Source organism: Ochotona curzoniae, unplaced genomic scaffold (genome assembly GCF_017591425.1).
Source record: "Ochotona curzoniae isolate NIBS_2020 unplaced genomic scaffold, NIBS_Ocur_1.0 scaffold_3208, whole genome shotgun sequence".
Classification (NCBI taxonomy): Eukaryota; Metazoa; Chordata; class Mammalia; order Lagomorpha; family Ochotonidae; genus Ochotona; species Ochotona curzoniae.
Window position 1 is genome coordinate 53,393,889 of NW_024467106.1, and position 22,390 is coordinate 53,416,278.

The window sequence follows — 22,390 nt, forward strand, 5'->3', positions numbered from 1 at the left end:
GATGCATGCACAGATACATAGAAAAGATTTTCCAAAAGTTTATCGAAAATGTGCATTGTGAAAAAAATGATGCATGACATTTTGGTACCAAAATAAACTTCTCCACAAACTTTTTAAAGTATTCCTGTAAACATAATTGTACAGATAGTGACACTGAAAGACCTCTGAATTCTATATAATTCTCACTAATTTGACTTACAGAATGCTAAAGGACCTGTTTCTGCTGCAAGCAGGATCAGTAAACTGACTTCATATTTTCCATCTAAATGATAAATGAATAGATCATTAGTTACAATTCGACTTATCATATATAACACAGTAAGAAAACAATGGCAGGGCAAATGAGCCCTCAAATACCAGAAAATCAAGAATTCCATTGAGAAAACCAAGGAGATATTTTCAAATATGTGTTCCTTTGCCCACTTAAGTTATTCTGTTTTTCATAATTTTTGAAAAAAATCTATGAATACATTAATTGGATGAAGTATGGTACAATGACTTCTAATTACTATTTTTATTGTAAAGGCAGATCAGATTTACAGAGAAAGATCTTCCATCCTCTGGTTCACTCGCCAAATGACCTCAATGGCTGGAGCTGAGCCAATCCAAAGCCAGGAGTCAGAATCTTCTTCCAGGTCTCCCATGTGGGTGCAGGAGTCCTAGGCTTTGGGCCATTCTCTGCTGCTTTCTCAGGCCACAAACAAGGAGTTGGATGGGAAGTAGAGCAGCTGGGACACACAGTGGTGCCCCTATTGGATCCTGTTGTTTGCAAGGTGAGGATTTAGCCTTTGAGCCAGTGCACTGGCCCAAAATAGCTTCTTATTTAGTTATTTGATCTGGTTTACCATACCTCCTTTTGCCATTTTGTTCTGGGTCAAGACTGTCCATGAGAGAAATTTGCAAAAATGATGGAAGGTGACAGTGAAGCAATCAATGGCTATTGCATTCCTAAGGGTCGATGTAGGGTACATGTGTGTAGATGTTGATCTGCGTTTCCTGCCAGTGACAAGAATAGGTGGAAAGACATAATCTTTCTCCATCTCCTCCTTCTGCTCTTCTATGACCTGAGCCATATGTGCATGCATTTTGGTGGCCAAAGCTGTCAGCTGCCAAGTTCTTGTTGCAAGTCACCAATATCATTGAGATTAGAGGTGGGGAGAGAGAAAAATCAATCAATCAATCTATCTATTGATCTATTTTCTACTTGTATCTTAACTCCATTCTTATGTCTATCTACATTCATTCACCTATCTATCTAAAACCAGGTAGTTGGATTTTGTCCTCATGGATTCCAGTTTACTCTTGATATTTTCCAATTAGCGGGCATTTTTTCCCCTCAACTATGAGCCATTTCAAACCTGTTGCCAGCAGTTTAACCCAGTATAGCTCCTGGACAGATTTTGCACATGAGTCAGACCTCAAAAATAGTCTTAAAAGATGAAAACTAAGATTAACTGTATTTATTGGTAACTGAAGCCAGTCATCCAAACCAAAAGGCCCACATTTGGAGATTCAGCCAACTGCTGATTAAAATTACTGTGCCTAGTAAAAATGGTACCTGTACTGAATATGTGTAGGCCTATTTTCCTTTGCTACTCTCTGAACAATACCATCAAACATAATATTAAGTATCACATAAATCTAGACATGATTTATTGCATACAAGATGTGTGTAGGTTCTATGCAAATACTATAGCATTTCACTTAAAGATCCTGAGCTCTCAAAAATTTTGGTACCTTTGGGGGGTCCTGTAACCAATTTGCCTAACTACTACTGTGGTTCAAGAGTTTACTTTTGTCATAATCATTTTTGAAAATTCAGTCATGCAGAAAAAAATGCAAATTATAATGTGCCATATGCCTGACTGTAAAAATCAAAATTTCCAAACCATACGTGCCTATGTAAAGACAAGAATATCAATTTATTCAAGACTTAAACAGTCCCAAATACCTGTAAGTCCTAGAATTAAAGGAATCCTGCAATCAAAATGAAGAGCTGACTTCCACTCCATTCAGTAAGGGCAGTCTGTGGGTCATCTGATAGCCCTCTTTGGTTTACCTTGCACATTTTTCATGATTTCCCAGGATATGTTATTGGAGCCATTGTCCAGGAGCTCTTCCACTTTTACACATCAAATAGCACAGTTGAAATGCATAGTTGGTGTAAAAAAAAATGGGTTGAAATGATTATAGGATTAGATAGAGGTCCTGTGACAACCCTTTTCAATGGAATGACAATGGGGTCAACTCAGAAAAGAATCCTCCTCCCCAGCCCTCTCTGTTGAAAGGAAACATGTTGAAAACATGGTAGTAGATAATTCAATTCGCTGAAAACATGATGGTAAGATAATTAGCTTCATCACCAGCATCTCTGCATCCTGATGCATCATCAAAGAAATAATGACAACGTTGATAAGAGCTGTTGCGATAACACCATCTCGCATTTCCAAGGGGCCCATTTCTGAGCTGCATTGTGTTCTCTTTCTCCCGATTTAATGACACAGATGTCTACATCCAAACACACCTGTGTTTAGAAACATAAGGTTCATTATGTGAGCAGAGCATCAAGTCTCTCCCCTAACTCCCAGCTGTTCCTCAGGCATGAACAATGACCACATACATAGCTGCAGAACCAGCCTGCCCCAGAACTAACTTCCTCAATGGTAAGTGCATTCTTGGACTGCAAAATTCTATACCAGCAGGGGTAAATTACAGGCTTAAGGGATTTATTTCTTATTACAGGAGGAATGCATGCACATTGACTCTCTTCCAGTAGTATTAGATAAACAATGGTGTTCATTTCCTACACAAATATCTCATTTAACAGAAGGAACATAGAAGGCTCAAGAATTGACTATCAAGGTGATTCTCAATGCGGTTGCATGAATAGAAGAGGGCATCTCTTGGGGGTCTGATTTCTTACAGAGCAAGAACAAATTCCTTCTTACTTCCTAAGCATTTAGTTCAAGAGTTAAGCAAACATTTTCTTGGCCTCTAATTTGTAACAGGCATTGGGGCCATTCTTGAGAAATTTTGGGTCTGGCAAAGATGAAAAATAGCTTCCTCATATGTTTCACTTGTCTCCCTCTGCTGTCCTTGGCTTAGGATGGTCTTTTGTATGTGAGGGAAAGGGACTAATTGGAGTGAGGCAGTTTGCAAACTAGTTCCTTGACAAGACACAGAAGACTCAGCAGTGAATTCTAAGACTTAGCAAGTGTAGAGCAGGTGTTTCATCAACTCAATATTTACTGAGTGTCTTTTTGATAGAAGGGTCTGTAGCGAGCTCAGGAGGCAGGTAGATAGGATAACAACATAAATTGGAAAATATCAAATTGTTATTAGCACTATCTGAATTTTAATTGATGTTAGCATTTCACAAACTTCAGTGTTTGTTAAAATGCAGATTGCTGGATCCAACCCTAGAGACTCTGTAGCAGGTCTTGGGTGGATCTTGAGAATTCGTGTTTCTCCAAGCTCACATGTGATTCAGATGTCTGCCAACTGACAACTTTACAAAACAAAAATAAAAAAACAAAAGCAGCTTTCCTGAGAAGTAATTCACATGCCATACAAATCACCCGTTTAAATTGTACAAGTTATTTTAAGTTCGCAAGTGTTGACAGATGTGTGCAACCATCACCAAAATGAATTGAAGAATATTGTCATCACTGCAGCAGAATTTCAGTGCTCTTTAGCTATTACTTCCACACTCTTACCCCTCTATAGCTCTATACAAGCATAAGGGCACTTTCTTTTTCTACAGATGCACCTATTGTAGACATCTGACATATATGGAATAATACAATATGTGGTCATTTGTGGCTGACTTCTTTCATGTGGCATAATATCATGATACAGTCATGCTCTAGCATATATCAAAATTTCCCTTTTTTACTGGAAATATAATATTGTATTGAATAGTTTTACCATATCTTGCTTATTAAATAGATATTATTGCTATTATATATATTCATCTATTAAATAGACAAGATGATTTGAGCTCCACTGACCATATTTTGATTGACATTAACCTAGAAACAGTGGAGACATTCATAACAACTAACTTATTTGAACGACCACTCTGTGTTTGCCATGTGGAAAAGGAGCTACAGAGAGATAGAAATTGACACAGAGAAACTGCTTAACAGGTTTCTCATGACGAGTGGCCTGCCCTAGGTTGCATCATCATATTAAAGAGGAGAGGAATGAATTATGATGCATTAATTTAGTTAGTCAATTTAATAAGACCTATTAGTGAATGGAGGTGGTTATGAACACAAAAGCAAAATAAATAGACTTGGTTTTAGACTTTAATCTGCAGAAGTAAGAAACAAGACCTCCATCTCTCATGAAATAAAAATCTGAACGGACCAGGGGCCTAAATGTGCACCCAGGATTCATCAAACCATTAGAGGAAAACATCAGAAGCACTATCCAAGATATAGGGATTGGGAAAAACTTTTTGGAAAAGTCACCAAAAATACAGAGATAGCGTTAACAAATGGGACCACATCAAATTAGAAAACTTCTGTATAGCAAAGGAAATGATCAACAAAGTGAAGAAGCAACCAACAAAATGGGAGAAAATCTTTATATAGTACACAATAAAACAGAATATTTAGGGGACTAATATTCAGGTAAAAAGTCCAAACCAGACTGTACCCACTACAACAGATAAAGACCATAAAACAGAAAACAGCTCAGGCAAGAAGAGAATGAAGTCAGAAAGGAAAAATAAAATGTTATCCTAGCAACAAGTGGCTCTTGGCACATACAATACAACTTTCCATTTGAAATCCCACTCTCCCTCTGTGGCATTTGGGAGCTGCCTGACTCTTCAGAGAAGACCCTAAGTTGGAAAGTAAGGGAAAGAAAAAATTTTCCATTTAGAGTTTTCACCTCTCAAATTTATTTCCATTTCTTTATTTGGCATTGCCTGTATTAAAACTGAGTCTTTGTCCCACATACATCTGGGGAAATAATTTTGTCAAAATAGATGGATTAGCAAAGTTCTTCTCAGATAATTTATTTCATAACATATTATATAGAGAAATTTTCACCATATTTTAAGAAAAAATGTTTCAAATATAACTTAAAATGAAGATTACTTACTGTACACACAGCTTTTAATTGATGAATATTTCTGTGTGCTGTCATTTATCATCTAGTATTTCATCTTCACCATAACTGTTTCAAGGGTAAAATGAATTTTGTATGAGGGACTTCATGAAGTTGTGAACACAGGATTAAAAGATGCACTTATGGTAGTAGAAACAGTCTTTAAAACCATGCATTTTTTTATAACCATTTTTGGAGACATCTTAATGCATGGGTTTTGATTTTTTGCAGCAAAATAAAATTATCTTCAAATTCCATTTTTCCTAAATATTTTAAAGTTTCCTGCATTTTGTCAGGAACTGCTATCTTATGATTCTTGAATTATGGTCTCACCCCCAAAGCAGAGTGTATCTCTCTTGGTCATATTTTGCCACTGCCATGGTCTGCAGAACTCTGTAGATGGGCAGAATGGATGCTCCATTCAGTGGGGAAGGAGTCAACGCACACGTACCTTGGCCCCAGGAGTAACAGTGATGTCCTGTTTGAGTTGCAGCAATGAGAGTGAATAACAAAGCAAGTAAGAACCAACATTTATGGAGATAGTCTCTCTCTACCCTAACATTTAGGACTGTGTTGGCTGCGAAAAAGTGAGTGTGAGAAAAAGATATGACTCCCATTCACTGAAAAAGCATGAGCAGTCCTATAGCTCATGCTGGATGAACTCAACAAATCTCCTCTGAAAATCAGTTTCCAGGGGGAGGTATAGGGTGTGGGGCTCGGAGTAAGGTGAAGAGCTTTAAGCGAGGATCTGTCACAGGCAAGCTATTGATTTTGGGAGAGTCCTTGATTTCCTGATAAAAATAGGGTATCAAGGCAAATTACTTTCTAAAGTTCTTTCCAACTTCAACTTGAAAAACAGACCCTCTAAAAATCAAATTTGCTCTATATTAGCATATTCTGGCCTTAAGAAGGCCGAGATTGCTGCTTCCTCAATGAGACATAAACCGTTCACAATCAAAGCAAAGTGGAGAATAATTCAATTACCATGACAAGAACTGATCATAGCACTTCTGACAAGGAAGGCGGAATAAATGCATTAAAGGCCACAACATAAAAGGAAGCTGTTTTATCAAAAGAATTAGCTGACTTCCAGACCGACAGAGGCAGGCAACATGGAGGCTGCCACTCTGGGGTTGCAAAGTAGTTCGGACTTGGAGAAGGGGAGAACAACAGAGTCATTCTCTGTGGGAGGAAGAGCTTGGGCAAGGAGTGGCTGCACCAACAGGGCACAGAAAATCTCAATTAGATAAATGATTAATCTCATCCGTGAGACAGACAAGAGATGTGGGCATTTGACTTCTGCCCCTATTTGGGTGGAATGAAACTACACAATGTTAAATGAGGAATTACCAACCCCCATAATCAAAAATCTTCTCGAGTGCTTCCTGTATGGGGGAAATGGGGCAGAAGGCACAGTTGCTGATACAAGTGTTTTTCTCACCCAAGTGCATAAGGCTTCCTCTGTCATTTTGTAGTTTCTGTAAATTCTCTTGGGAATGGAGCACAGCCCAGTGACTTCAGCCAGCTGCACTTGGCTGGCAGACAGTTTGGAAATCACCACGCCACTAGTCCAACACCAAGGAGGCTGTCAACACTTGGGAGATAACAGCACTAATCCTATTTGTTTTGGCCTCTCAGCCTCAAGGGCAGATGGTTGGATGCTGATTGGAAGGAAGGGCTTGTGACAGATAGAGGTGAACCCAAGTGAGCCGGTAAAAGACATGGGGACACTTCCATGCAAAACTTCTAATTCTAGAAACTTTCCAGAAATTTCTAGACACCTTCTCCAGTTCACAGCACAAGAGGGTTCAAGTTTGCAGAGAAACCAATGGGAAGGCATGGTAGCTTCACAGCCCCATCACCTTGGAAACTTGATCCTACTCTCTGGCATCAGCTGGATTTGCCTGGCCAGCTTGGCTTTGAATATTGGCACCTTCTCTTCAATAGATAGAAAACATTCATGGAAGGGCCTCTAAGTGTCACAGATGACTTGCAAGTTTAAAGACTGGGTTAGATCTTCACTGAGAATTCAGTCAATATGGAGATAAAAAAATGGGTTGGGGTCTCACCTGGTCAAACTTCACATGTAACATAGAAATCCTACATTTCTGTGTTCTTGCAAATCTCTGAGTTTTTGAGGTGACTGTTTAGTTGGTACCTGCCTCCCCTGCACCCCTCCCCCCCAGGCTGAGAATACCAGGAAGTGACTGAATTCTCACATGATAATAGTGTAACCAAAATATGACATGGAAATGCTGCTGGGCAAAGGAATAGCACTAATAAATGAATATTCAAGTTGAACCTTCCAAATCCAAAAATCCAAAATAGTCCAAAATTCAAAATGTTCCCAACTTCGAACTGTTCCGGCAGCCAAGCTGTAGCACCAACAGGATAGCAAAATAGAAATTTCCACACTTGATCTCCCGTGAGGGTTGCTATCAAAATGCTGGGGGCCCCCAAAATGCTGTATTTTCAGATGCGTAAGATGAGCACCAAGTCTGAATACAGAATTAATTTCTTTTTCATATATATGCTTTTCACATAGTCTGAAGTAATTTTATGTACCTGCAAATATCCCAAAATCTGTTTCTTTAAAAAAAAAACTCTAAAATTTAATGTATTTCTAGTTCCAGTTACTTTTTTAAAAATAAACTTATTTGTTTTATTGGAAAGGCAGACTTTTAAAGAAAGAAGGAGGTACAGAGAAAGAGAGATCTTCTATCCACTGATTCACTCCACCAAATGACTGTGACAGCCAAAGCTGAGCTTACCCAAAGCTGGCAGCCAGGAGCTTCTCCCCATTCTCCCACGTGGGTGCATGGGTCCAAAGACTTAGGTGAACTAGCATCTGTATGAAAGAATAGGCTGCTGAGCCAGCACACTGGTCCCCCAAATATTTTTGAGAAGGAATTCTCAACTTGCGCCATCAGTCTTTCTAATGCTTTTAGTTTGGTTGCTTCATTAATATCTTCAATGTGCAGGTGTTAGAGGAATTCTGACACTGTTACTCACCATACACAGGGTGCTTAAACTCTGATAAGTGTATTCATGAAGTTCTGGGGTCCAGAGGCTGAGAACAAGGTGCTGGCATGGTGATGCTTCTTCAGATCTCAGCTCATTGCTCCTGCAGCTCTGATGGCTGCCAGTGTCCTTTGGTTTTCAACCACTTCCTCATTATTTAATCTTCTTCTGTCCATTCATCTCTCTGCTCATTACAAGAACATGTTCTTCTTATTATTAGATTGGCTCCATCTGGTATAATCTAGAACAACCTTGAGTCTTAGGGATCAGACTCTAACCCACATCTGCAGACTTGCTCGTCCCACAACAGGTGATGTCTTCCCAGGATCCAGGGACTTGAGTGAGGACACTTGCAATCTATGAGCCCTTGCAGCCTCCCAAATCTCCCTGGAAGATTTCTCCTAGATTCTGTGAGAACATGGTTGGGGCTGTGGCCCAGGATTGAGAGGAAGGCCATTGGGAAGGCCACATTGAGAAAAGGGCCAGCCCAACCATGAGTGTTTGCTCTGGTCACAGCAGTGCCAATTCCTGCCACCTCCCTCTCCTTTCCTTTCACTCATTCTCCTAAGCCAAAGGTGCTAGGGGAATATTTACTCAAAAAGTTGTCTTTTTCTTGTCATTAGATATAAATTTGGCTTCTCTTAGAAGCCTGCTCTCTATGAATCCCTGCCGTTGCTCAGGGTTCCCTACCAGGGCAGTGGCTGGCTGATGAACCATCAGCTCCCCTCTCTCATCTCTCACTCTTTCATCATAGTGGCTAACAGTGACTTACTTAAGGGCCATGAAACATCCTGTAAGAACAGGCCATTGTGTGTTATCAATGGAGGCTTCAGAAACATCTTGGTCAGGATTTTTTCTCTAGGTTTTTTAATAGGGAGGTGGGAAGTTTCGGTCTCAGCGAGACAATGAGGGCATTATCCACTAAGAGACAGAGCAAGAGATCACAATAAAATCTAAGACATTTCTTATAACTTCATCGTCCTGCCAACTATATGGTGGATATCAGTCATCTGTTGGCCCAAGCAAGGAAAGGAGGAGGAAAACCAAAAATGAAAAATAAGCTTCACTCCCACAACTTGGTTTTTACTTTGAAATATTTTCATCATCTTGGTTTTTTCTGTCACACACACACACACACACACACACACACACAAGCAGGCAAGTTTTTCTTATAACTAAGTTCTTAAATAACTCCTATTTGAAATAGGTCATAAGCATATGATGTGATCCAAACTACCATTTTTAGGTTTGTTAGCACAATGATATTTGTAAAAATAGATGACTAATTTCTGAAACAATCATGCAACTGATCATTTTTGATTACTGGATTTCTCCTTTGTGACAGGAATGGAAATGAATGTAAATGCCCTACGGAATTTCCACTGAAAAGTAGATTTAGCCACATTTGGATACCTGGACTATTTTTCTTTCTTTGGCTATTGGAAACAAAATAAGGGCTAGGTTTATCTTTGCTTTGGCCAATTCACAGTTAAAGAATTCATACATGACAAGATAAGAAAAATGAAAGAAAGAAAAATAACAGAGTCTCATGAGAGAAAAAGGAGGATATAGAACTTATGCTGGTTGTGAAGAAACTTCCCAAAGGAGGCAGGTAGCTACATGTGGTCACTTTAAGAGTACATGGGAATTTTCCAGGTGAATATGAACAGGAAGTCAGAGACTGATGGGAATCTAGAAGGTGGGGGAAGCCAGGCTCTGCACAGGGAAGCCTCAACCTGCTGGAAGTTCTTAGAGAGCAACCTTGAAGTCCATGGTGGATATCTGGTTTTATTGATTAGTTTGTCCAGTGCACCTTGTTTGTTCTAGCAGCAGTGTCCTGATTTCTTTTAGGAAGTCACTTCTCTGTTCTGACATTTTGTGTTTTTGGACAGGGTTCTGCTGAGCTTGGAGTTCCAAGGATGAGCACAGGACTCACACTTGGCTATTTAGACCACTTTATCTTGATTGATACCAACAAAAGATTCAGGAATAGGCAGATTACATAGGACAAACAGTGTCAGTAGCTAGAACAACCAACTCCTTCAATCTCAGAGACTTGCTGTTTTCTCAAGAAACAAACCCATTGCTTTTCAAGGAGTTCCTCAAGATGCCTTCCTCCAAATCCTGACTCAGGGAATTGGCCTCACTTCCTGGAGTGGCTCTGCCCTACCTTGGTGTCTCAAAGTCCTTTTGATGGTGAATTCTCTGTGCTAAGCCAGTCAGGGAGTGAAAAGGAAGTGTCAGTGGAGATTGTTCAGCTCTGGAGGAGATGGGCTAGAACTGGTCATGTGACCAAAGGTAGATGGCAAAAGAACCAGGAAATGCAAGTTAGCTGCATGTCCAAGAGCAAAGGGAAACCACTGAGTAACCCACTGCATTGAATGGTGCTTCCATGATCAGGTTGTACTCAGATCACTCTCTGAAATTACCAGGAAAGGGATTTGGGGAAGGCGGCAAGGAGAAAGTTGACTATCATGGCAAAACTGTGCCCAGAGCTTTCCTAAGCTAATGCTGCATGAAAACGGCTCATTGGAGAAAGTTAAAAACAGATGAAAGAACTGAAGAATGAGGAAAACCAAGGACACCAGGGCACAGCAAGCCCAAAGCCCGAGGTGGCAATGTGAGAGGGGAAGGCAGTGTGAGGGTCAGTGCTCACTGCCCAGAGCTGCCTCCAATTCTGCACTGTCCAAAAGCAGACAAATTCTTGGTAGTAATGATTAAACTCCTGATTCTATCCAGAAGCAAATCCAGGCCCTGGAATTTTCAGATATGTGAGCCAACCAGGGATCCTTTTTAAAAATATGCATCTTGTACTGACATCTAGTAATTGTGCCTATTTATGACACAGAATGTGATATCTCAATCCATGTTTACAATGTGTAATAATCGAATCAGTGCACAGAAAGGTTACTTTTTACCTAAGTCATAAAAAAAAAAGAAAGAAAATCTGTATCAACTTTAGAGGTAGAGGGACAGAGAGTGCAAATGCAATCCTTTAAAAAATTATTTATGTAGTTGAAAGGCAGAGTTCTAAAACATAGAAAAGAAGAAGAGATCTCTACTTACTTACTCCCTCACATGACCACAACAACTTTGGGCTGGACGAGAAGAGACCAGGAGCCTGGAACAGCATCCGGGTCTCCCACTTAACTAACCAGAGCACAAGCAACTCCCCAGCAACCACCAGCACTCATATGGGATGCTTAGGACCACAGATGCTGGCTTAGCCTGCTGCAACACAATACCAGCACTGACCTAAACCCTTTAAAGCTGAGTTTCTGTGTTTTTCTACTAGTAAAACTCTGCAAATGTGGCATGTAAAAAAGATTTAAACAGGAGAGTGGTACAGAGATAGCTACGCAGTTCCACAGTTATCTAATATCTCCTTACATTTTATTGAAAATAGGCACAATCATCTCAAAATTATGTCTAGGAGAGATTCCTATGCACATGGACTGTTAATCTGTCCCTCAGAATTCCTAAAGGAAGGCAAATTTAAAATGTCTCTCTGATCAAAATGCCCCTTATAAGACTCTATTTGATGTTTTGGAGTTTCTTGCTTTTAGCTTAAAGGTTTTGAAGTGGTACTGCAAGCCAAGGAAGGTCCTTTCTGTACATTTTCTGGCCCACACAGGACTAATAAAATCTTGAAATCTTGCAGCAGAAAAATATGCTACAAGAGTGGGAGCACTGAGACTTAGGGAAGTGAGTAAGTGCAAGGAGTGTTTGCCTTTGGAGATGGAATTTGATGCCAGCAAAGAACCAAAAAAATATACATAGTCGACTTGGGACACTGCCAATGTTACTCCCAGAGTGGGAAGTGTTGGGAAGCACCCAGCAGTCTAGAAAGGGAACAGACCCTTGTGTTCGATGTAAGCCACTTTCTCAGTTCCTGATCATCACAGTATTACTCCCTCCCCTATTCCCTGAAAGAGTTAAGGTTTAGGTCAGTGACAATGGCCACCATGGACACAGTGGCCATGCAACAGAACCTGTGGAGAAGTAAGACGTGGCTGGACAGTGAGGAGTCAAGAGAAGAGGGACTTTGAATGACTTGGTTATTTTGCAGGTAAAGCTTTTGCGATGAATAGATGTGCCCTCTTTTATTATGAGATGTGCTGCCTTTTGCTTATCAAATACTGAAATATCTTCCTGTCAATGGTTTCTTAATGTCTAGGAGATGGAAAACAGACATTTCCCTGAAAGCTGTTCCTGCTGATAAGCAGTCCAGATCATCTCAGGAATTCCAATTTATCTTATCTTCTCAGCAGGACTGTCAGGAAAAGAAAAAATGTCAGATCACTCATTCTGAGAAGCTTGAGGTCATTTGAGCACATGCAAGAGATAAACACTATTTTTGCTTTTCAATTTCAGCAGTAGATTGCTCTGGAAAATCAATAGGTGACTTTGTCAGTCTTATTCCATTCTATTCTTTTTTTGGCGGGGGGAACTTTACAAAGTATATTCCCATATATTCTTTTACGATTTAAACAACCTTGCAAGGAATCAAAGTATTTAGAAAATTTTCACTGAAGAGAAGAGAGAAACAAAACATTAGGACAATTTTTGTGCATCTCGGATTTATTTAGAGCTTCAAACATGAAACTACAAGCAACATCTCAGCCAAAGCAGAAGGCTTCAAAAGTCTTTTTGAGGAATTGCAATATTGGTAGGTCCAGGGTCCAGAAGCAACTGATTGTGTTCTGACAGAAGGGAACAATAAGGGCTTAAAAAGTGGAAATTGCAGGTGTGCAGCTGTTCTGCACAAACATGATTGGTGGAAGCCCATGGACAGTCCATCCAAAGGGCTACCAGTTATCTCTGCTTAGCAGTTACAGATGCGGCAAGATTAAGTGAGGGTCCCAGATACGGTGTTCCTTCAGTTAGTATGACAATCTTCTTATTGGGTCATCAAATAATCTCTGATTAATCATTGCCTTGGGGGGAAATCCACAAGGGCTGCTTGCGTTCCTTACCCCAGAACAATCAGTTTTATGTCCTAATAGTTCTTGGTTCTTCTTAAGTCCTTGCTGTTCCCATCTCAGCAGTCAATTCCAGTTTCCTATTCATGGGCACCCTGAGATGCAGCGGATGTCTCAAGTGCTTCGATCACTGTCACCTGTCACTGTGTGGAAGACCTGGATTCAGCCACCAGCTCCCAGCTTTGGCCTCATCCTGACGTGGACCAGTTCTGACTATTGCAGACATTTGGGGATGAACTATCAAACAGAAGAGCTCTGTGTGTATGTGTATGTATGTACGTCTCTCAATAAGTAAATTGGTTTGTAAAATTCCCTACATAACAGATTTCTCCTTGCCTTAAAGACTGCCTCATGACACTATTACAACTGAGCCACCACCTCTTTAAAGACTTTTGTTCAGAAAGAAGCATTTTGCTGTGTATTATTTTTAATCATTTTAAGTCCCTCAGGGATTCCTCAAAACACTGTAATGAAAACATAATTAGCAGTTATATGCTTAAGGCACTGAAATTTAAGTATGCTAGATATAGGGATCTCTTGTCATTAGTCTATGTATTTACCTTGGCTTATCTCTCCTTTATTTTACCCAAAACAGTACTTGTCCTAATGGAGCCTCTGTGTATTCTATGGTCAGGAAGGGAGAAGTCTTTCTTTCTTCAGGCTTTCAGGCTTTCAGGCTTTCAGGCTTTCAGGGTTTGGAAGGCCTGCAAGCCAGGATAGCGTACCTTCTTTGGAATGGTGTCAGCAGCATTCACTCTAACAGGTCCCTGTTAGTGCCTCAAGATGATCTGGGAGAGTGGTTTTGCTCTACTCCCTTCTTCCTAAAGCTCTTTCATCAGAAAGAACACAATGCTAGGCACAAATGTTCATTCATTCATTTACTGAGTATTTATTAAGCTTCTTCCATGGACCAGGTCCTGTTCTGGGGACTGGGATTCACCATAAACAAAATCAACACTTGCTAGCCTCAGGGTTAGTTTCCGTCCTAGAGCCTGCCTGGGTCTTGCATTCTAGGGAAGAGTTCTGTGATGCCCACTGAAGCACTAAATCCAGATGGATTTTCTGTGCTCTGCTAGGCTTCATGAGCCAGCTTCACAGTATGATGGTTAAATGGTACAACGTTGCCTCCATTGGGAACCTGCAAGTTCTCAGGCTCCCTAATCTTCCCCTCCTTCCTCTGTGGGAGGAGAAGAGTTCACAGAGCTGATTAGAGCTGGAGAAGATGTAGACAAGCATGGCACATAGCTTTGAGTACAGCTTACTCAAAACACATATTGCATATTGGCTACTACATTGAATGAATGTAGGAGGGAGCGTATACATGACACTTTACCAGTTAAGACATTTCAGCTGGTACCAGCACTGTGGCATGCCAGGTAAAGCCTGTTCCAGTTCTGTGCTAATGTGCTTGGGAAACCAGGGAAGGATGGCCCAAGTTCTTGGGTGTGCCTACAGCCACATAGGAAACGTGGATGAAACTCTTGGTTTTAGACTAACCCAGTTATAGCCATTGTAGCCATTTGGAAAGTGGATCAGAGGTTGGAAGATCTCTGTCTCCAAGTCTCCAGCTCTCTCTCTATATATATAGATATAGATATAGATATAGATATAGATATAGATATAGATATAAATAGATGGATAGATAGATATGCATATATATGTATGTGTGTGTGTGTATGTAACTCTGTTTTAAATAAATCTTAGAAAAATAAGTTTTAGCCATCCCTGTGAGTCAACATGGGCTAGGTCCCAGGTCTCACCAAAATCCACAGATGCTTTATTTCCTTATGTAAAGTGGTATGATATTTGCACAGAACCATGTAATCTTTCGGTCAGCTTAAGTCATCTTCAGATTACCCATTATACCTAAAAATACAACATAAATGCTGTGCAAATTGTTATTATAATGCATTGTTTAGGGGGTGTGACATCAAAAAAGTATGTAGATGCTCAATAAAGATGCAAGTTTTTTGCACAAATACTTTAGATCCATTTCAAATTGATTCTGTGGATGTGGCACCTGCAGACATGAGGGTTGACAATGTTTTTCAAATTGCTTCACTTGACTCTCACCCCCTGCCACTGGGCCTTAAAAAATCATTTTAGTCACTTTTGTGACTTTTGATTTCTTAAAAACATGAGAGGTTGTGTTTGGCATTCATAGAAAAGAAAGAGTCTCTGATTTCCCTTTTGTCACAATCCCTGTGATTTCACGATGTGGCGGCTCTCTGTGGGGCATCCATGAGGCACAGAATCTGTTATGGCTCAGCGCCCAGTGTCTGGCTGCAGCCACCCAGAAGCCCAAGGTAACCACATTTCCTTCAAGGGCCTGAAAGCTCACCAGCTCACAGGCAGAGACAGACCTTACAATTCCTGTTCCCTAACAAATCTACTTCATCTTTTCATCTGCTACATTTTTTTTTTTTTTACTTCAGGACCAAAAAGGGGATACTTTGAAGAACACACCAAGAAAAAAAGTCTCAATCCAGACTTTTATTAAAGCAAGAAGAGCTGAGTTGCTGATTTCAAGATGATTTCGGTGTGGACACTGGGTACAGCCACAAAGACATGTGCCTGCATCTGCTATGATGGAGTCCCAGCTCTGCTACCCATCCAGTTTCCCACTAATGAAAACCGTGGGAAGCAGCAGGCGGTGTCTCAAACACTTGCATCCTATGGGGGAAGACTGGGATTGCACTCCAGACTCCTGACTTCTGCCTGGTTCAGCGTTAACTCTAATCTGGAAGTGAGACAGTGGGTGGAAGATCTGATCTAAACATCTCTATCCCTGCCTTTCAAGTAAACAAATTAATGAATTAATGAGCAATTTCTAACCCAAAGTAATGAAGAAAGAGAAGGAGCAGGTGCTTCTGCTTCCTGCCATGGTGCACATCTCCCTTAGGCAAAGCAATCTCTTGCAGGGAGTGCACCTGCTGTGAACTGGCAGGGCCAGGAGAGGGAACCTGGATAGTAAAGCAGCTCAATGAATCTCTCAAAGGACCATGTCCTGAACCTTTCTAATTTGTATTTACAACATTTATTCAACTTGAAAGCCAGAGAGTGAGGGCACTGTTCACTTCATGGCATATTCCTTATGAATTTTGAAAATATTCTTTGTACGTGTGATTTTCAAAAAAATATTTTCAAATTTTTTTAAAAAAACTTCTTTCACATCACAATAAATATATTTTTAATCATATTGTCCATGAGCTTGTGGAAGAACCCTTGCATACATACATAGGCATACACATACATACACACACATATCTCTTGTCTTCAGCACATGCACAAACCACACTAATCACACATGTTCTTCTCTGAGCGTTGATTGGAAAGACCATGATTGACGGCAGAGTTGATTTCTGTAATAGGCAGAACTGATATTGGCTATGTTGGGGTAGTTTAATCTTGTGTTAAAATATAGAAATGTTCTATGCTAGTCGGTATGTAGCCACTGCCTTTTATATCCAGATGCTTCCAATATTTCATTAGCACAAAGTGTAGTAACAGATGTGCAATAAAACAGCTTTTTAGTCACTGAGTCCAGGAGTCACTGGCTGTGACACCCATTGAGTACACTGGCTAACACTGCTATGATCAGATTTTTCTCCAAGTGAGCAGTCCTATGCTACCAAGTGATCCAACAATTCAATGCCAGAAATGGTTATATTTGTTAAATATGAAGTCTAATCATCCTGAATTGGAAGTATCATAACAATAATAAAATAAAATAACAGAAAGTGCTTTAAAGCTGGTAATGTCATTTTATGCTATAAAAGTTCATACACCTGGACTCAGGCCAAAGCCACTGCCGAAAGGCAGTGGCTGAGTCCTTGGCTACTCCAGGCCCAAGAACAATCTTCCCTCAGGGTGAGTAGCCATGAGGGGAACTTGGGAACTGGATTAATATCCTAGCTCCACCCTGCCGCCAAAAGCTGGCAGCTGGACAAATCTGAGAGGATTCCGGACCTTGAGGTTGGGGGCGCCTTACAACCCCCCACAGGGTGGCAGCTGAGGGAGGTGCCCCTGCCGGGCGGGATCCAAGACTTAGGACTCAAGCCAAAGCCACTGCCAAAAGGCAGCGGCTGAGTCCTTGGCTTTGAGCGGACAGTGCACCAAATGGTGCCAGGCTCTGCCTGCTGGCCACCCAGCAATGAGCTCTGGGGTTTTTATGATGTGAAATAGCTGCTTATTGACACCCATGAATAAGGCCAGCTTTGGTGTAGGTGAGACATGAATTCCTGGTGATTCCCGGTAACAGGGTCATGAAACTTTAGGGCAAGAGTGGGACTGAGACCTGAAGGTTTGAAGTGAAGGGTCCATAAGATCTATTTGAGCCAGACTGAATCACCAGCCAAATTAGGAATCCTGAGAATTGCTATTAGCATAGAGTTCACTGACTGCCACACATCAGTCCACACCAAAGCTATGGATGGGGGCCTGTCTAGCTGGGCACCATAACTTGACTGGGTGGTGAAACAGTGGACTGATCACATTCGGCAAGGTCAAGACACTTACCAGCACACGAGAGAATTTGGTCCGGGGGTAAACTCTGGGGGAAGTGTGGGCCCAACCCTGTGGAAATACAAGTCCCGCAGGTTAGCTCGCAAGCTGAGGTGGTAAGGGGCTAAGCTAGGAGTAACCATGGCAACTGCCATCACTTATGGGTAAAGGATCCAATGGTATTCTGGGCAGGTCAAGGCAGCATCACCTGAAGGAGCATCCTAAAACAGGATGTGGAGTGGGCCAAGCTGCAACTGGAAGGGGGCAGACTGGGCAGGGCCAAACAAATTTCAACTAAAAAAAAAAAAGAATAGAAATCAGGATGGAGTACATGTTTCCAACCCAGGCTCTTAGAACAACTGGTTTACAAGAGGCAGGGCTCAGAAGGCAAAGGCTGAGACAGGTGATGGGAACACCTGTGGGCCTCATGTGAGCTAGATCGGGGAAGGGCCTGATTGGGCTGACTGTTCTGAATGGTGCAAGCAAAATTAGAGTGGGCAAGGGTTGGTAGGGCTTTGCCACAGCATCAGCTGGCAGAGACTGGCACTGGGGGCTCTTGTCAAGTTAAACTGCAGAACCTCCTGGAGCATGCATCATCCAGGAGTGGGAGTAGCCTAGGAAGAAATAGTGGGCACCTCCCTCTTGGGTTACCACTCCCACTGGAGAGCATAAAAACTGGGACAGGGGCATGGGTAGCTCAAAAGAAAGGCACCTGCCAGTAAGAATGTGGGCTGGATAGTAGGCTGGTTGGGTCGAACTAGGCTTCATTGCCCATTGATAAGTACTAGAGCTTAATGGGATGTGGGACAGACTGAACAAGCCTGCAGTGCATACTCCCATGCATGGGAACTAGGGAAGAGAGCAGGCCTGGTGGGGGTTATGGGAAGTTGCCCCAACTAGGCTGCAGCTCCCACTGGTTTGTATGAGGACAGAATAAGTGGGTGGGATCGAGCTGGACCACAATACCCATTGGTCCAAGTGGTTGACAGGGCTGGAAAGAGAACTGACCCAGCAGAGACCAGTCACATTAAGCAGGGTCATGACATTAACAAACACACTAGAGAACCATATCTGGGGGAAGATTCTGTGGGGGATGTGTGGGCCAAACCCTATGGAAATTCTAGCCCCACAGGTTACTTCAAGAGATGGAGTGGTGGTAGACTAAGCTAGGTGTGACCTGCTAGGGGAACCTGCCATCGATCACAGATTGGAGAACCGATGGCAGTCTGAACTAGTCAGGGCAGTGGCTCTCAAGAGTTCATCCTTAGTCGGGTGTGGGGTGGAGGCCAAAGGGAAGGCTGGACTGTGCCGGGCTCTGGCATAAAGTCCAATGGCATGTATAAGAACTGGGTCTGGGAGGGGATCAGGGGGAGAAACTTGGGAAGCTCCCCTGGCAAGTTATAGCTCCCACTGGTGAACAGGTGGTCTAGGACAGACTGGGCAAAGTAGCACCAACAGCTCATCAATGTATGAAAAGGCAATGGAAAGGGCACACCGGGCAGTACTGAGCAAACCTTAGCCCACAAGTAAAATTAGAAACCAGGAGGGAGCACAAGAAATGCCCACCTAGGTTCTTGCACCAACTGGTCTGCATGAGCCAGGGATGCTGAGCCACAGTGTCTAAGGCAAGGGTCATGACAGGTGAGGGGCTGTGCCAAGCTGAGTCAGAGCAACCACTGGCATGCAGAACACAGGCTGGGAACAGGCCCAGTTGGGGAGCTAAGGGGACACCCTAGCTGGGTGGAGTTTCCCACTAAAGGATGCATGAGCTAGAATGGGACTATGTCCTGGTCAGGATACAATTGTAGTCTCCCTTGGCACAAATGCAGACTGGGACAAGATGCACCAGGCCGGGCCAGACTACAACACCTCTGGTGTTCTGAAGGACCAGGGTAGATGTGGGACAGACTAGGCAAGGTCTCAACCCCACCTGAGCCATATACGAGCTATATGGGGGTGTGGACTAGCCATGGCTGGGCTGAAACATCCAACAGCAAGAACCAAAATGGGTTGAAGGATAGTTAGGAAAAGCCACTGTTCCTGCTGGGACAGGAGGTGAACTGGGTAGTGCTGGCTCAAGGACCCACTGGTATGTATGAATTCTGGCACTCGGAGGGATTCTGATGGAGGAGCCTGGGCAACTCCTCTGGCAGGACACAGAACCTGCGGGTAAGCACAAGAAGCACAAAAGGAAACAGCCCAGAAGAGGTCATAGAAAGCTTCCCACTGGCATACATTTGGCATGGGTTTGGAGCAGACCAGGATGAATCAGTTCACATCATCCACTGGCAAATCCAAACACTGGAACAGAATGTGGGTCAAGCCAGGTTTGGTCGCGACAAAATCAGTACACAACACAGAATGCCAAGGTGAGGTTGCCTGTGCCAGATACGACCACAGCACCCAAGCAGCACAGGTAAGAACCAGGAAGGGAAGAGGCAGAACTGGCAGGGGAATAAGGGGTGGTTCCCTTGCTGGACAGCTACTCCCACTGGAGAGTGTGAGCTGGGATTGGGGGTAGACCAGACTAGGCAGGGCTACAACACCTGTGCGCCTCATGTGGACCAGATCAGGGAAAAGCCAGGCTGAGCTGATTATTCCTACTGGTGCAATCTATAATTAGAGTGGGTGAGGGTTGTTTGGGCATAGCCTCAGCATCAGCTGGCAGAAGCTGGCAGAAGCTGGCAGAAGCTGGCAGAAGCTGGCATTGGGGGTTAATTCTGTCAAGTTAAACCACAGAACCACCTGGAGAGTGCATAATCTGGGAGTGGGAGTGGCCTGGGAGGAAAATAGTGGGCTCCTCCCTCTTAGGTTACCACTCACCACAGGAGAGCACGAAAACTAGGACAGGGGCTGGGGTGGCTAGACAGAGAGACATGCAATAACATCTGTGAAGGCTGGATAGTTGAGCTGACTAGATGCAACAAGGTTTTAATACCCATTGACATGTATGAGAGCAGAAGGGGACGTGGGACAGACTGGACTAGTCTGCTACACATACTGGCCAACCAGGGTAGGGGGCGGGTCTGATGGGGGTTATTGTGGGTCACTCCGACTAGGCTGCAGAGCCCACTGGTTTATGTGAGGGCCACGTATGTGCTGTGCAGAAACAGGCTAGACTGCAAACACCCATTGGTTCCAATGGAAGACAGGGATGGAACATAACTAACCCAGCAACTGCAACCACCAGCTGATCGGGGCAATGGACTGTGCCGGGCCCTGTGCTTGCTAGTACATACAAGAATCTGGTCTGGGAACACCTCAAAGTTTCTTTGGGGATCCCCTCAATCGAGCTTCCGGACTTAGAACCTTAACCATGAAAAGACAGAGGACAGAACAAGTCAATCAACCACCTCAGCTATATGTTGGCAATGAAAATACTGGGCAAACGGAGACTCTATGATGGACTATGTCAATCAGTGGATTCTCCAACAACCTCATTGTGCTTGGAGTGGTGAGAGTGGCAGCAATTCAGAACTGTTAAACTATCAAAACCACTTGAGCAAGACCCTCAGACCATGCCCCACATCCAGGACCTGGGGCGGGTGGGAGACTGGGTGGGGCTTCTCCCTTAAAATCCCCTTTTACAACAGATATGAAGGGAACAATACAGAACTAATTGTCTTGCCCATCTTCCTGTAGTGCTTGAACCTTTTTACCCTAATTATGTCAAGAATATTAAATAAATAAATAAATAAATATTTTTAAAAAGTTCATACACTCAAAAGTTCGCTGGAGATCCATAAGCAGAGTCAAAACTCAGAATTATTGCATATACGCAAGCCATGAGAGAACATTTTTCCACAGTTGTGTACAATATTAATTATACTCAAATGAGCCTTACTGATTTGACTTAATGTGAGCAAAACAGCATCCATTTCACTATTGTTAATTTGTATATGATGCATTCTGTACTTCGATTTACTTTTAATGTACAGTTTTGATTTTTCTATCAAGTCCTTTGTGCCTATAGAGTTTAGCTACTTGCATAGTTAAGTGACACTATAATAAAGATGAGTTAAGACAGAACCAGGGGACCAGACCACATTTTTCCTTTTGTGACAGTCCAATTTCTAGCAATGAGAAATATGGACAGCCTGTGAATTAGCACTCGCTGGCCCAAGTTTGCCACCCTCCCTACAGCAGGCACAGGCTCAAGGTCTTTTCTGACCTTATGTTCCCTTATCTCTGAAACAAAGCTGGTCCTTGTCTAACCCTCCCCACTCCAACAGCCTCAAGATGGATTTGCTGTGATGTGGGGGAAGCACCAGCTTTGCCCCTGGCTGGAGAAGGGTGTGCAGGGAAACCAACTTCCCTTACGGTGTCCCTATTGCCCAGGGAGACAGATACTTTCCATCAGCATTTTGTTTTGCTCGCATTTGTTTTAAAACTATGTGTCCTTTAAAAATTAGTAAAAGAGTCAGACAATGACAATGGGACACACATTTCAAAGTTCCTAAGAGAATATGTTTTAAATGTTTCCATTAAAAAGATGTAGTCTAATGGTGGTTCAAAAAGTTCGTGGGAAGTGGAGTTAAGAGATCACTTCAATTTTTTCCCAACTTTTTTTGAAATATACAAGAGATGAAAAGTGTGCATTATCAAAAAAAAAAAAAGCTATGCATGGACATCCAAATTTTTACAGCAAAAAAAGTAAATTCATGTCCTACTTTTCATCAGCTTTTTGAAGTATCCTTGTTCAAGAAGTGACAGATACATCAATTGGATTGAATTAATCAGGTTACAATAAAGAGTCAGGTATTTGT